Source organism: Marmota monax, unplaced genomic scaffold (genome assembly GCF_021218885.2).
Source record: "Marmota monax isolate L192 unplaced genomic scaffold, Marmota_monax_Labrador192_F-V1.1 WCK01_AAM20220418_F8-fsc00278, whole genome shotgun sequence".
In the NCBI taxonomy this organism is placed as follows: Eukaryota; Metazoa; Chordata; class Mammalia; order Rodentia; family Sciuridae; genus Marmota; species Marmota monax.
This window is the reverse complement of record NW_026694626.1, coordinates 1157613-1170982: the sequence shown is the minus strand read 5'-3', so window position 1 is coordinate 1170982 and position 13370 is coordinate 1157613.

The following is a 13370-nucleotide window of genomic DNA, read 5'->3' as shown; positions in this document are numbered from 1 at the left end:
ACCACAGGTTGAAAGCCGGAGTAGGTCAAAGATGAAAAGCCTGAACACACAGTGTTCTCTGTGGTATGAATGCAAACTCTTTTGTGGACTGAAGTGGCTTCATGGGTGATGGAGCAGCTGGGAAATCGTCTTCTTTCTGAGTTTGGACTTTATTGATTAAGAGACTTGGAGAGGTAATCTTTGTTCTAGGGAGGTATAGGCTTTCAGCGTGTGTGCAAGTCTATGTGTGTATGATCACTCATCCCCTGAAAACTTGAAAAAATAATAAAAAAAAAGCATAGCTGTAACTCCCAGTAGCTGGGCTACTTTCAAAAGTAGCTGAATTGGGTGAGCCTGCATTGTGCTGGGGGCCCTAGAGTACAAAGAAAACCTGAACTGTTCTTCAGGAGTCTCTAGGGAAGTATCCTAAATTGAATCACTCAGAATGGAAGAAGTCAACTGTAGAGGAAAGGAATTGAAGATCTGAGTAATTCTTAACAATCTATGGGTAAGGGATGAGGTCTCCCAAAGATGGATCAAGATTTTTGTACCTGACATTAGGTGACCTGACTCTGAAAAGAAAGTAAACCCAGAACAAAGAGAGCAAGGCTGGGGCATGGGATGTACCGACAAGCATATTCTCTGTGAAGGGTTTTTTAATTTGGGGCTATTTTCCCTTTGACTACGGGATATGCAACATTTAGCTCACAGTTTTAAGTTCTCTCCCTCACATTATTTTGCTTCAGTTTTGGCCTAAGCCTTCAATAAGCCCTGATATGTTTACATAACTATGTGATAATCTTTTCAAAGGAAAAAAAAAAAAGGAACCATAAGGGGGAAAGAATCTCATCTTCTCCAAACAAACAGAGCCCTTTGAGGGCTCTTACAGCAGCTTCTGCCTCCTTTGAGTCCCTGTGAAGGAGGCGGAGGATCCTGTGCTCCAACCCATGGCAAAGTCAGCTTGGCGCAAAGTGGCACGGTCTGTGCTGGGGCCAGGAGGAGCACTCAGTATAGGAAGCCTAAGGATGGAGGCTGTCACAAGGAGTGGGTCTGAAGGTAATTTGCATGCACACGTTTTTCTACTACATATGAGAAGGTGATGATTTAAAATGGAGTGAAAAGCTAATTGGTTGCTCAGTCCCCTACCTGGCACCTTGGGAATGACTCCTGGGACTGAGAGCCCCTGGAGTTCTATTCCCTTCACAGAAAATCTGCCTGTCACATTGCAGCTACTAGTGCCTCACTCCTGTTGTCTCAGGTGAGCAAGTCCCCACCTGGGTGAATTATAAGGTCATCATAGGATGGAACTTGTTTTAAAAATCAAAATATAGTATGTATATATAATGATGTACTTTTTCAAATTGTACAGTTTGGTGGCAGTTTACAAACTAAGCACATCCATTAGAGGCTGGGGGTATAACAGAAAACTTGCCTAGCATGGGGACAGCCCTGAGTTTCATCCCTGGCATGGAAAAAAAAAAAGCAAAACAAAAACAAACCAACAAAATCACCCCAAACTGAGCGCATCATATGCCAACATCATAAAAGGCTCTCTATGTAAACTTGTCTCTTTATGTCTTCATAAGACCTTTTGATGGAAAAGTGTTTCATTGTAATGTCAAATTTCTACAATGTTCTGGACGTGTTCATGAGTTGTACTTTTTAAAAGGAACCATTTCTTTGTCCTGATATCATGCCTTTTACCCTACCGACTCCTGTAAGCACTAAAAGTGTTCAGTTTGACACTTAAGCCCTGAACACACTTCAAATTAATTTTATTTTCTTCCACGTAAATAACCAATTGTTCCAGTGAAAGTTTTAGTTAATTTAACTGATGCGAAATGCCAGCTCTATCATAAAACATTATTTTATTTGTATATTATTTTTTTCCATGTTCCCTGTTTATTTATATTTCCAAAATTGTCAGGATGCATTAACCCCTAGGATTTCTCATGCTGTTCTTCATCGTTAGTAATGTCTTGTCTCTCCTTGTTCTTTTCTTTTTTCATCTATATTAAAGAATGGTTTAGATCGATAAAATACCATTGCAAGTTTTATTAGAATAACATCAAACTGAAGATCAAATTAAGAATCATCTTCATAGCATTATGCCTTCTTATCTCTGTAGATGATAAGATGCTTCATTAGTTACAATTTCTATTATGTCCTTCAATAAGAGTTTCTAATTTTCCCCAGAAACTTTTCTGAAACTTTTTAGATTGATTTATAGGTTCCTTATACTTTTATGCTATTTTTTTCTAATTTTCCAACTTTGCCCTAGTATATAGAAGTTTCATTGACTTGTCTTGCTTGACTTTAGATTCAGCAATGTTACTAAGATTTTTCTTAATTCTAACAACTTATTTGTAGAATATTTACTTTTCCACATAGGAAATCATCTCATCTCCAAATATCAGTTTTGTTCTCCTTTTTAAAAATCTTACATTTTTATTTCTACTTTCTTACTAGCTGCCTATAATTCCCAGTATAACATTAATTAGAAGTTCAAATAATGGACATTCTTATTTGATTCCTACTTTAAATATTTAAAATGAATAATTTTGGTATTCAATTGTTAAGTATGATGCTCACTCCAGAGATGTGTGTGCGCTCTCTCTCTCTCTCTCTCTCTCTCTCTGAATTCTATATTAGAATTGTATTAGGTCAAATTAATCACAAATTTTATTTTAGGAAATTCAAAAATGAAAGTAGTTTTTCTCGTTGAGGTTCTACTAGGTAAGTAATCAAAGAAAAACATAGCAGCTACATAAAATCACCAGAAATGTAACTCTTTATTCTTTTTTCTCTAACATTCTTTATGTGAATTGTCCTTTTAAGATCATTTCATGACCCAAGATGGCTGCTGGGTTTCAGCTGTCACAACAACTGTTTAGGGAGTCAGAAGGAGGCAAGGAAGCTGGAGAAAGTAAAGGAATCAGTTGCTCTTAAGAGGCTTCCTTGGAGGTCTGACAAGATATTTTCCCTTGATTTCATGAACAATCAGCCACAAGTACAGCTAAGAAATGTGGGTTTTTGTTATTGTTGTCTGTAGACCACACTGATATCCTCCCCCACTAATGAGATTATATAACAAAGAACAGAGAGTTAGTAATAATAGTTAGTAAATCCTCAAATCATAGTTTTTTTCCTTCATCAGACTAAGGAAATTCCAACCTATTTTTGGCTAGATAATAATGTGCTTTTTAAAAAATCATGAATATACATTAACTTTATTGACTACTTTTCTGAATCTATTTAGATGATCACATTTTTTTCTTTTATTTTGTTAATGTTGTGAATCACACTAATTGATTTTCTAATTTAAATGTACTTTGCATTTCCTAGGTAAACTCAAATTGGGTGTGATGTATATTTGCTGCACATTGTTGGAATTATTTGCTAATATTTCATTTATGTTTTATTCATACATATTAATGATTGAGATCAATTTGCAACTTTCCTTTTTCATTATGTCCTTGTTGATTTGGGCATCAAGTTTACATTTTCTCATACAATTGACTAGGGGAGTTACCTATTGTGTAAGATTGAAGACATTAATACTGTGAAGATTTGCAAGAATTTTCTGGTAAAACTAATTTTTCCTAGGATTTCCTTTGTAAAAATATTGTTATTGATTAGTATTTTTCATTTTTTTGAAATTATTAAAATTTTATTTTTTCCCTGAGTCCTTTAACATTAACACAAGGACTTCTCAAATAATTTTTAACTCATAAACTATTTGCTTACAAGCATCAAGAAAAACTATACAAAAAGGTAAGAAAAACTGTACACCTCAAAACTCTTCCATTGGGGGCTATGGTAGTCAGTCTTTTCTTCCTAAAGAAAAAAAAAATTAAATGTCATTAGGATCAGGTCCTACTTTGTTCTGAAATCAAGGAGAACAGGGCTTGAAAGTAGACAATAAGCTCTGCTTCAGCAGCAGATAGAGACCATTCCAAAGCCCCATGCCTAGAGTTCCTGGATTCCCCAGCTCAGTGAACTGCAGACCTCCCTTTTATTATGTGCAACCCAGCTCTGTGATTGACTTCTGGTTTCTACTTGCACTTGATGCTTGTAGCTGAAATCAGGCACTGAGCTCTCAGCCACTTTATAATGATATTTTCTCTTCCTAGAATATGTGCTCTCCACTGGACTCTTCCATCCCCACTACCTGGACCACTTTCACTCTTTTCTATTCTTTCTTTTAAATCCCAACTCTTGCACTAATAATTAATGTAAATATTTGTCAGAACATCATGTGGCACAGAGTAAGGGCACATTATTGTTAGAATAGTCTAAGAATTTAAAATCAAGTGGCTTCCTAAGATCATAGTACCTTGCTCTAAAAAATATTTGAAATTGATTTCAGCTGACCAACTTCTCTTTTTAATAAGACAGTTCTTCCTGAACACATGCAGGGCTATTTGTTTTTCCATTGGCCTCACTGCCTTTTAAAATAAATCTATATTTAAATCTAAAGCAAAACCAAACACATTTAGCAATGGTGAATATTTTCTGGCTAAAAATAAGACTTCCCTCACTCTTAGAGTCAAGCTGGAGTTTCCTGTGGAGGCCAGATGCTGAAAGCCTGCTGAGAGAACAGCATGTGATGAAATCAAAAGAAAAGACTAAAATGATCATTCTCTGGAAATGCATTTTGTAAACACAAAGCCCACCCAGTCTCCTCTCCCTGCAGCCTCTGACTGTCAACACTTCCATCTCAGGACAGTACAGCAAGGCAGCAATGATGATAAACTCTAGGCTCCATGGTGAGAGGTCAGAAGGGAGGCAGCCCGATTAAAGACATTTTAAAAGACATTTAAAGTCCCCTCTGAGTTTTATTACATATTTGTTTTTATTTTATGACATTCATCTAGGTCTGGTATAAGGAACATGTGAACAGCATGGGTACATGCTTAGAGCATGTTCTTAGACCAGTGGTCCTCAGCATGTGGTTCCCAGACCACCAGCAGCAACAGCACCTAGAAATATAAATGATTGGCTCCTGCCACTTCCAGACCTTTTGAATCAGAAACCCTTGAACCTTAGGGTTCTAAATTTCACAATCACCATCCCCCTAGTCGATTCTAACGCATTTGAGAACCAGTTTGAGAACAAAAATCTGGATGATGGTCTCTTGGGCTGGCTCTGCATTTTGTTTCCTGTGTGACCTTGAGATAAACCTTATTGCATCTCAGACCCCGGGTCCTCCTGTGCAAAAGATAAATGTAGATAATGGGCCCCTGGTTGGGAGACACGTGGGGTACTTCATAAGCTATAATCCCAGGACCATACAGAGGCGGGGAAAGGAACGATGATTTTCCCTCCTCTCTTTACATGTAGTTGTATTTCTTTAATCTGCACTAGCCTTTTCTCTTTGAGGATGGAGGAGGCCAAGAGGTGGGTGTAGTTACCCTTAAAAGCAAGGAACCACAGTCAAGTAAAGTGAGCTTGAGGAAAATGCCTTCATAAAATCGCAGTTGAAAAAGGGAAACCCAATCGTTTAGACCCCAGGAAAATATATTCTTTCTGTGCTTAAGAGAATACATTAGCATCTTCCTGAATCCAGACTGAAAAAAACTCAAGCTCATTTTCTAGTCATTCAAAAGGAAGCAATTTCCCAGTGACAATAAGGGCTATTAAATGTGCCAATTGAAAATGAGAATAATGTGTGGCTTACCCAGCCAAATCCAAATCAGGATTCCTAGTATAACTCAAATTGGTGATGCTATCTATTTCTATAAGTTACTTGGAAATTATATACACATATATATGTGTGTATGTATACATACATATACATATATACATACATATATATATATATATATATATATATATATCATGAGATTTGTAGAAATGCTTAAAATATAATTTCTGCATATGAAGTACCTTTGCTCTAAAATGGTGTCTTCAAAGTCATAAATTAAAGTGAACACATGAACCTGAAGCTTTTTCACACACTAAAAATATTGTATATAAGAATTACTAGTAGCTGAGCCCATCTGTGCATGCCTGTAATCCCAGTCACTTGGGAGGCTAAAGCAGGAGGATAGCAAGTCAACTTAGTGAGGCTCTGTCAAAAACAAACAAACAAACAAACAAACAAAAAGACTGGCGATATAGATCAGTGATTAAAGTGCCTGTGGGTTCAACTCCTTCAAAAACGTATTTTCTGTATGTAGGTGATTATGTTGCAGGTCTTTCTTCCTAGATGCAGATAGTACTTTTTCAGGTCAGTGGAAGACTGGATTTCTAATGCCCAATATTGAGCTAAACTTACCTTACTGATTAATTTATGCATGCCCCTTGCAATTCAAGGGGAATAAAATATGACTAGGAAGGATGTTGGTGTTGATTCTGAGTATTTTTCATTTTATGGCTTATCTCCTTTCAAATGATAGGAGCATCCAGCATAAGTCATTTACCAAGTCAATACTAACCACAGGAATAGCCCAGCGAATTGGGTCTGTGTGACATACTAGTAAATTATGACATACAGAATGCTGCTACAGTCTCCCAAGTTTTTCATGGGTTGTTCTTTTTCTTATTGTTGAGTATTAAGAGTTCTGTGTGTATAAGAGTCCTTTATAAAATATAGTTTTTCCAAATATTTATTCCCAAGCTGTTGCTTATCTTCTCATTCTTTATATGTTGTCTACTCTGGGTCTTTTTGTTCACAACTGTAGAATCATGTTTTTAATACTCACAATATAAATCTAGGATTATTATTTGTATAACTTTGAATCTCTAGATAAAGTTGTAAAGAAGTAACATCTTCATAATATTAAGTCTTCCTATCCATGAACATGGAATATCTCTATGCTTGTTTAGTTCTTTGATTTCTTTCATCAGAGGTTTATAGTGTTTCTAACATAGATTTTAAATATTTTCTTAGATTTATACCTACATATTTCATTTTTAAGATGCTATATAAATGACAATGTTTTTTAAAAATATTTATTTCTGGGGGGATCCAACATGGCGGCGAGAGGGGAGGCAGCGCTTTCAGTACCTCCTCAACAAAGGGGTCAGAGAGACGCATGGATACGCTTAGATATGGCCTGCTGAGAAACTCCTAGCAAAATTCCACTAAAGAGAGACCGGCCGGGAATTGGAAGGATTTTTGGAGGTGACAGTCTGCGCTAGACGAGTGAATCTCCGCCACGCAGCGCAGAGGTCCAGACCCGCCAGCCGCTGCCCGCGCGACTCGGCGACTGTCGGCTGCCTGCACGCGGCCCGCGTCAGGGCGGATAGCCTCCGAGGCGCAGCGCAGCAGGAGCGGTGTAGGGACTCTAGGAAGAGGTCTCTCGCCAAGCCTTCATGAAATAGCAAACCGGGAGCCGAAACCAACCAGAGACAGACCAGTCCCACCCCTCCCTTCGGACACTCTGGCAAGGAGCCTGGGGCCTGCCATAGCAGAGTGGTGACATCACCGGAGTTCCGCCGACAGAATTCCTTCCCAGCGGAATCCACATTAGCAGGTGTGTGACTCCCACCCCCTCCAGATACAAGCAGCCAGGAAACCACCGGGGGCGTGTCTGTAGGGAAGCAGAGGGGACTCCAGATCCCCACCTCCCCTTAACACCAGCGGCGACACCCAAGATCTTAGCCGCCAGTTTCTGGGGGCGTGCCCACCAAAGGGGTCCTGAAAAATTTAACTGTTGGTTCCCAGATCACCCCACCACAGCACTGGGGCTTAATTGAATGACAGAGAGGGTGTTCATCGTTCGGGATATAGGACACGCGGTGGGGCTGCAAGTGTAATCAGATCCTTGGGGAACCGCCTCTGGTGAACAGGACCTGGCTGGCTGGCTGAGAGGAGGAACAGGGGGAGGGGCCGGATAAGTGAAAGGGCTCTGGACTAACAGGATTGAGAGACTCCCAGGAGCCACCGTACAGGGATTTCTGTCAGCACATAGAGGGCAGAAGCTCAGCTCAGAGGGCACAGCTCCGCCTATTGGAAGAGAAGAAAATGGGATTCAGCCATAGAACAGGGGATGCCAGCATGGCAGAGATCTGATGTCATCGGAGAGCGGCCGAGGAGAAAACTTCATCGGTGCCAGCGGCGACGGAAACAGTTGGTCCCCTGGTAGGGAGGGTGAGTCACAGATACCCGAGTCTCTCTCGCTTTGTCGTCGAGCCAGAGGCGAGGAGAGGGGCCGCTGCCCACGCCCGCAAGGTAGGAAGACCTGCGACCAACCTGCAGATCAGGCCCAGCGGTCTGCAGGCGTGGTAAGAGGGGCAGGGCAGAGCCACCGCCCGCGCTGGCAAGGTAAGCAGACCTGCGACAGACCTGTGGATCAGGCCCAGCGGCCTGCCAGCGTGGTACACACTTCACCCCAACTGGAGTAGGGGCAGAGCAGAGCCTTAGCCCGCGCCCAGATCAGGACCAGCGGCTCGCCTGTGTGGTGGTCAAGTGACCCCAATTGGAGTGGGGGCGGAGCGGAACTGACACCCTTGCCCACAAGGTGGGCAGACCTGCGACCAACCTGCAGATCAGGCCTAGCGGTCCCCGGGCGTGGTAGGAGGGGCAGGGCAGAGCCTTCGCCCCCACCTGCAAGGTAGGCAGACCTGCGACAGAACAGCGGATCAGGCCCAGGGGTCCGCGGGCGTGGTAGACACCTCACACCAATTGGAGGAGGGGCAGAGCAGAGCCCCTGCCCACACCTGCAAGGGAGAATTTTCAACTATACAAGAGCAACATAAATATATAGGGGGGGGAAAAATTTCAAAAACACAACAGTTTCACCAAGAAGAAAGAAACGCAAGCAGTATGAAAAGACAAGGAAAGAAAGGACTACAAGCAATGCAGGTCAGCTCAACTTTAGAAGAGGTAACAGCTGCAGCAGATGGAATGTCAGATAAAGAATTCAGGATATATATGCTTCAGATGATCTGGAGTATCAAGGAAGAAATTAGACAGCAAAATCAGACAATGAAAGATCACTTCGACAAGGAATTACACAAACAAATCCAGGAAGCAAAGGATTAACTATACAGGGAGATAGAGGTTATAAAAAACAAACAAACAGAAATCCTAGAAATGCAGGAAGCAATAAACCAACTTAAAAACTCAATTGAGAGTACTACCAGCAGAGTAGAACACTTAGAAGATAGAACATCAGACAATGAAGACAAAGTATTTCAACTTGAAAAGAACATAGACAGCTCAGCAAGACTGTTAAGAAACCATGAGCAGAACATCCAAGAAATATGGGATAACATTAAGAGACCAAACTTAAGAGTCATTGGGATACAGGAAGGTATAGAACTCCATACCAAAGGAATGAGCAATTTATTTAATGAAATAATACGAGAAAACTTCCCAGACTTGAAGAATGAGACAGAATCCCAAATTCTAGAAGCCTACAGGACGCCGAATGTGCAAAATTATAAGAGATCCACACCTAGACACATTATAATGAAGATGCCCAACATACAAAATAAGGAGAGAATTTTAAAAGCTACAAGAGAAAGGAAGCAGATTACATTTAGGGGCAAGCCAATCAGGATAACAGCTGATCTTTCAACACAGACTCTGAAAGCTAGAAGATCCTGGAATAACATATTTCAAACACTGAAAGAAAATGGGTTCCAACCAAGAATTGTGTATCCAGCGAAATTAAGCTTCAGGATGGAAGAAGAAATTAAAACCTTCCACGACAAACAAAAGTTAAAAGAATACGCAGCTAGAAAACCATCTCTTCAAAACATCCTCAGCAAAACATTACAGGAAGAGGAAATGGAAAATAATGAAAACCAACAGTGGGAGGTAGGACAGTAAAAGGGGGGGAATAATCAAAGAGGAAAACAAACCATGTTTAGTAACATAAATAAACAAATATGGCTGGAACAACAACCCATATCTCAATAATAACCCTAAATGTTAATGGCTTAAACTCACCAATTAAGAGACACAGGCTAGTAGAATGGATCTCAAAACAAGACCCAACAATATGCTGCCTACAGGAGACGCATTTGATAGGAAAAGACATACATAGGCTGAAGGTGAAAGGTTGGGAAAAATCATATCACTCATATGGACTTCGGAAAAAAGCAGGAGTGTCCATACTCATATCAAATAAAATAGATTTCAAGCCAAAGTTAATCAAAAGGGATAAAGAGGGACACTACATACTGCTTAAGGGAACCATACACCAACAAGACATAACAATCATAAATATATATGCCCCAAACAATGGTGCAGCTATGTTCATCAAACAAACTCTTCTCAAGTTCAAGAGTCTAATAGACCACCATACAATAATCATGGGAGACTTCAACACACCTCTCTCGCCACTGGACAGATCTTCCAAACAAAAGTTGAATAAGGAAACTATAGAACTCAATAACACTATTAATAACCTAGACTTAATTGACATATATAGAATATACCACCCAACATCAAGCAGTTACACTTTTTTCTCAGCAGCACATGGATCCTTCTCAAAAATAGATCATATATTATGTCACAGGGCAACGCTTAGACAATATAAAGGAGTAGAGATAATACCATGCATCTTATCTGACCATAATGGAATGAAACTGAAAATCAACGATAAAAGAAGGAAGGAAAAAGCATACATCACTTGGAGAATGAACAATAGGTTACTGAATGATCAATGGGTTATAGAAGACATCAAGGAGGAAATTAAAAAATTCTTAGAGATTAATGAAAACACAGACACAACATATCGGAATCTGTGGGACACATTGAAAGCAGTTCTAAGAGGAAAATTCATTGCTTGGAGTTCATTCCTTAAAAAAAGAAAAAACCAACAAATAAATGATCTCATGCTTCATCTCAAAATCCTAGAAAAAGAAGAGCAAAACAACAGCAAAAGAAGTAGAAGGCAAGAAATAATTAAAATCAGAGCTGAAATTAATGAAATCGAAACAAAAGAAACAATTGAAAAAATTGACAAAACTAAAAGTTGGTTCTTTGAAAAAATAAACAAAATCGACAGACCCTTAGCGATGCTAGCGAAGAGAAGAAGAGAGAGAACTCAAATTACTAGCATACGGGATGAAAAAGGCAATATCACAACAGACACTTCAGAAATACAGAAGATAATCAAAAATTATTTTGAATCCTTATACTCCAATAAATTAGAAGATAGTGAAGGCATCGATAAATTTCTGAAGTCATATGATCTGCCCAGATTGAGTCAGGAGGATATAGACAACCTAAACAGACCAATATCAATTGAGGAAATAGAAGAAACCATCAAAAGACTACCAACTAAGAAAAGCCCAGGACCGGATGGGTATACAGCAGAATTTTACAAAACCTTTAAAGAGGAACTAATACCAATACTTTTCAAGCTACTTCAGGAAATAGAAAAAGAGGGAGAACTTCCAAATTCATTCTACGAGGCCAACATCACCCTGATACCTAAACCAGACAAAGACACTTCAAAGAAAGAAAACTTCAGACCAATATCTCTAATGAACCTAGATGCAAAAATCCTCAATAAAATTCTGGCGAATCGGATACAAAAACATATCAAAAAAATTGTGCACCATGATCAAGTAGGATTCATCCCTGGGATGCAAGGCTGGTTCAATATACGGAAATCAATAAATGTTATTCACCACATCAATAGACTTAAAAATAAGAACCATATGATCATCTCGATAGATGCGGAAAAAGCATTCGACAAAGTACAGCATCCCTTTATGTTCAAAACTCTAGAAAAACTAGGGATAACAGGAACATACCTCAATATTGTAAAAGCAATCTATGCTAAGCCTCAGGCTAGCATCATTCTGAATGGAGAAAAATTGAAGGCATTCCCTCTAAAATCTGGAACAAGACAGGGATGCCCTCTCTCACCACTTCTGTTCAACATAGTTCTCGAAACACTGGCCACAGCAATTAGACAGACGAAAGAAATTAAAGGCATAAAAATAGGAAAAGAAGAACTTAAATTATCACTATTTGCAGATGATATGATTCTATACCTAGCAGACCCAAAAGGCTCTACAAAGAAACTATTAGAGCTAATAAATGAATTCAGCAAAGTGGCAGGATATAAAATCAACACGCATAAATCAAAGGCATTCCTGTATATCAGCGACAAATCCTCTGAAATGGAAATGAGGACAACCACTCCATTCACAATATCTTCAAAAAAAATAAAATACTTGGGAATCAACCTAACAAAAGAGGTGAAAGACTTATACAATGAAAACTACAGAACCCTAAAGAGAGAAATAGAAGAAGATCTTAGAAGATGGAAAAATATACCCTGTTCATGGATAGGCAGAACTAACATCATCAAAATGGCGATATTACCAAAAGTTCTCTATAGGTTTAATGCAATGCCAATCAAAATCCCAAAGGCATTTCTTGTAGAAATAGAGAAAGCAATCATGAAATTCATATGGAAAAATAAAAGACCTAGAATAGCAAAAACAATGCTAAGCAGGAAGTGTGAATCAGGCGGTATAGCGATACCAGACTTCAAACTATACTACAGAGCAATAGTAACAAAAACAGCATGGTACTGGTACCAAAACAGGCGGGTGGACCAATGGTACAGAATAGAGGACACAGAAACCAATCCACAAAACTACAACTATCTTATATTTGATAAAGGGGCTAAAAGCATGCAATGGAGGAAGGATAGCATCTTCAACAAATGGTGCTGGGAAAACTGGAAATCCATATGCAACAAAATGAAACTGAATCCCTTTCTCTCGCCATGCACAAAAGTGAATTCAAAATGGATCAAGGAGCTTGATATCAAATCAGAGACACGCCGTCTGATAGAAGAAAAAGTTGGCTACGATCTACATACTGTGGGGTCGGGCTCCAAATTCCTCAATAGGACACCCATAGCACAAAAGTTAATAACTAGAATCAACAAATGGGACTTACTCAAACTAAAAAGTTTTTTCTCAGCTAAAGAAACAATAAGAGAGGTAAATAGAGAGCCTACATCCTGGGAACAAATCTTTACTCCTCACACTTCAGACAGAGCCCTAATATCCAGAGTATACAAAGAACTCCAAAAATTAGACAATAAGATAACTAACAACCCAATCAACAAATGGGCCAAGGACCTGAACAGACACTTCTCAGAGGAGGACATACAATCAATCAACAAGTACATGAAAAAATGCTCACCATCTCTAGCAGTCAGAGAAATGCAAATCAAAACCACCCTAAGATACCATCTCACTCCAGTAAGATTGGCAGCCATCATGAAGTCAAACAACAACAAGTGCTGGCGAGGATGTGGGGAAAAGGGTACACTTGTACATTGCTGGTGGGACTGCAAATTGGTGCAGCCAATTTGGAAAGCAGTATGGAGATTTCTTGGAAAGCTGGGAATGGAGCCACCATTTGACCCAGCTATTCCCCTTCTTGGTCTATTCCCTAAAGA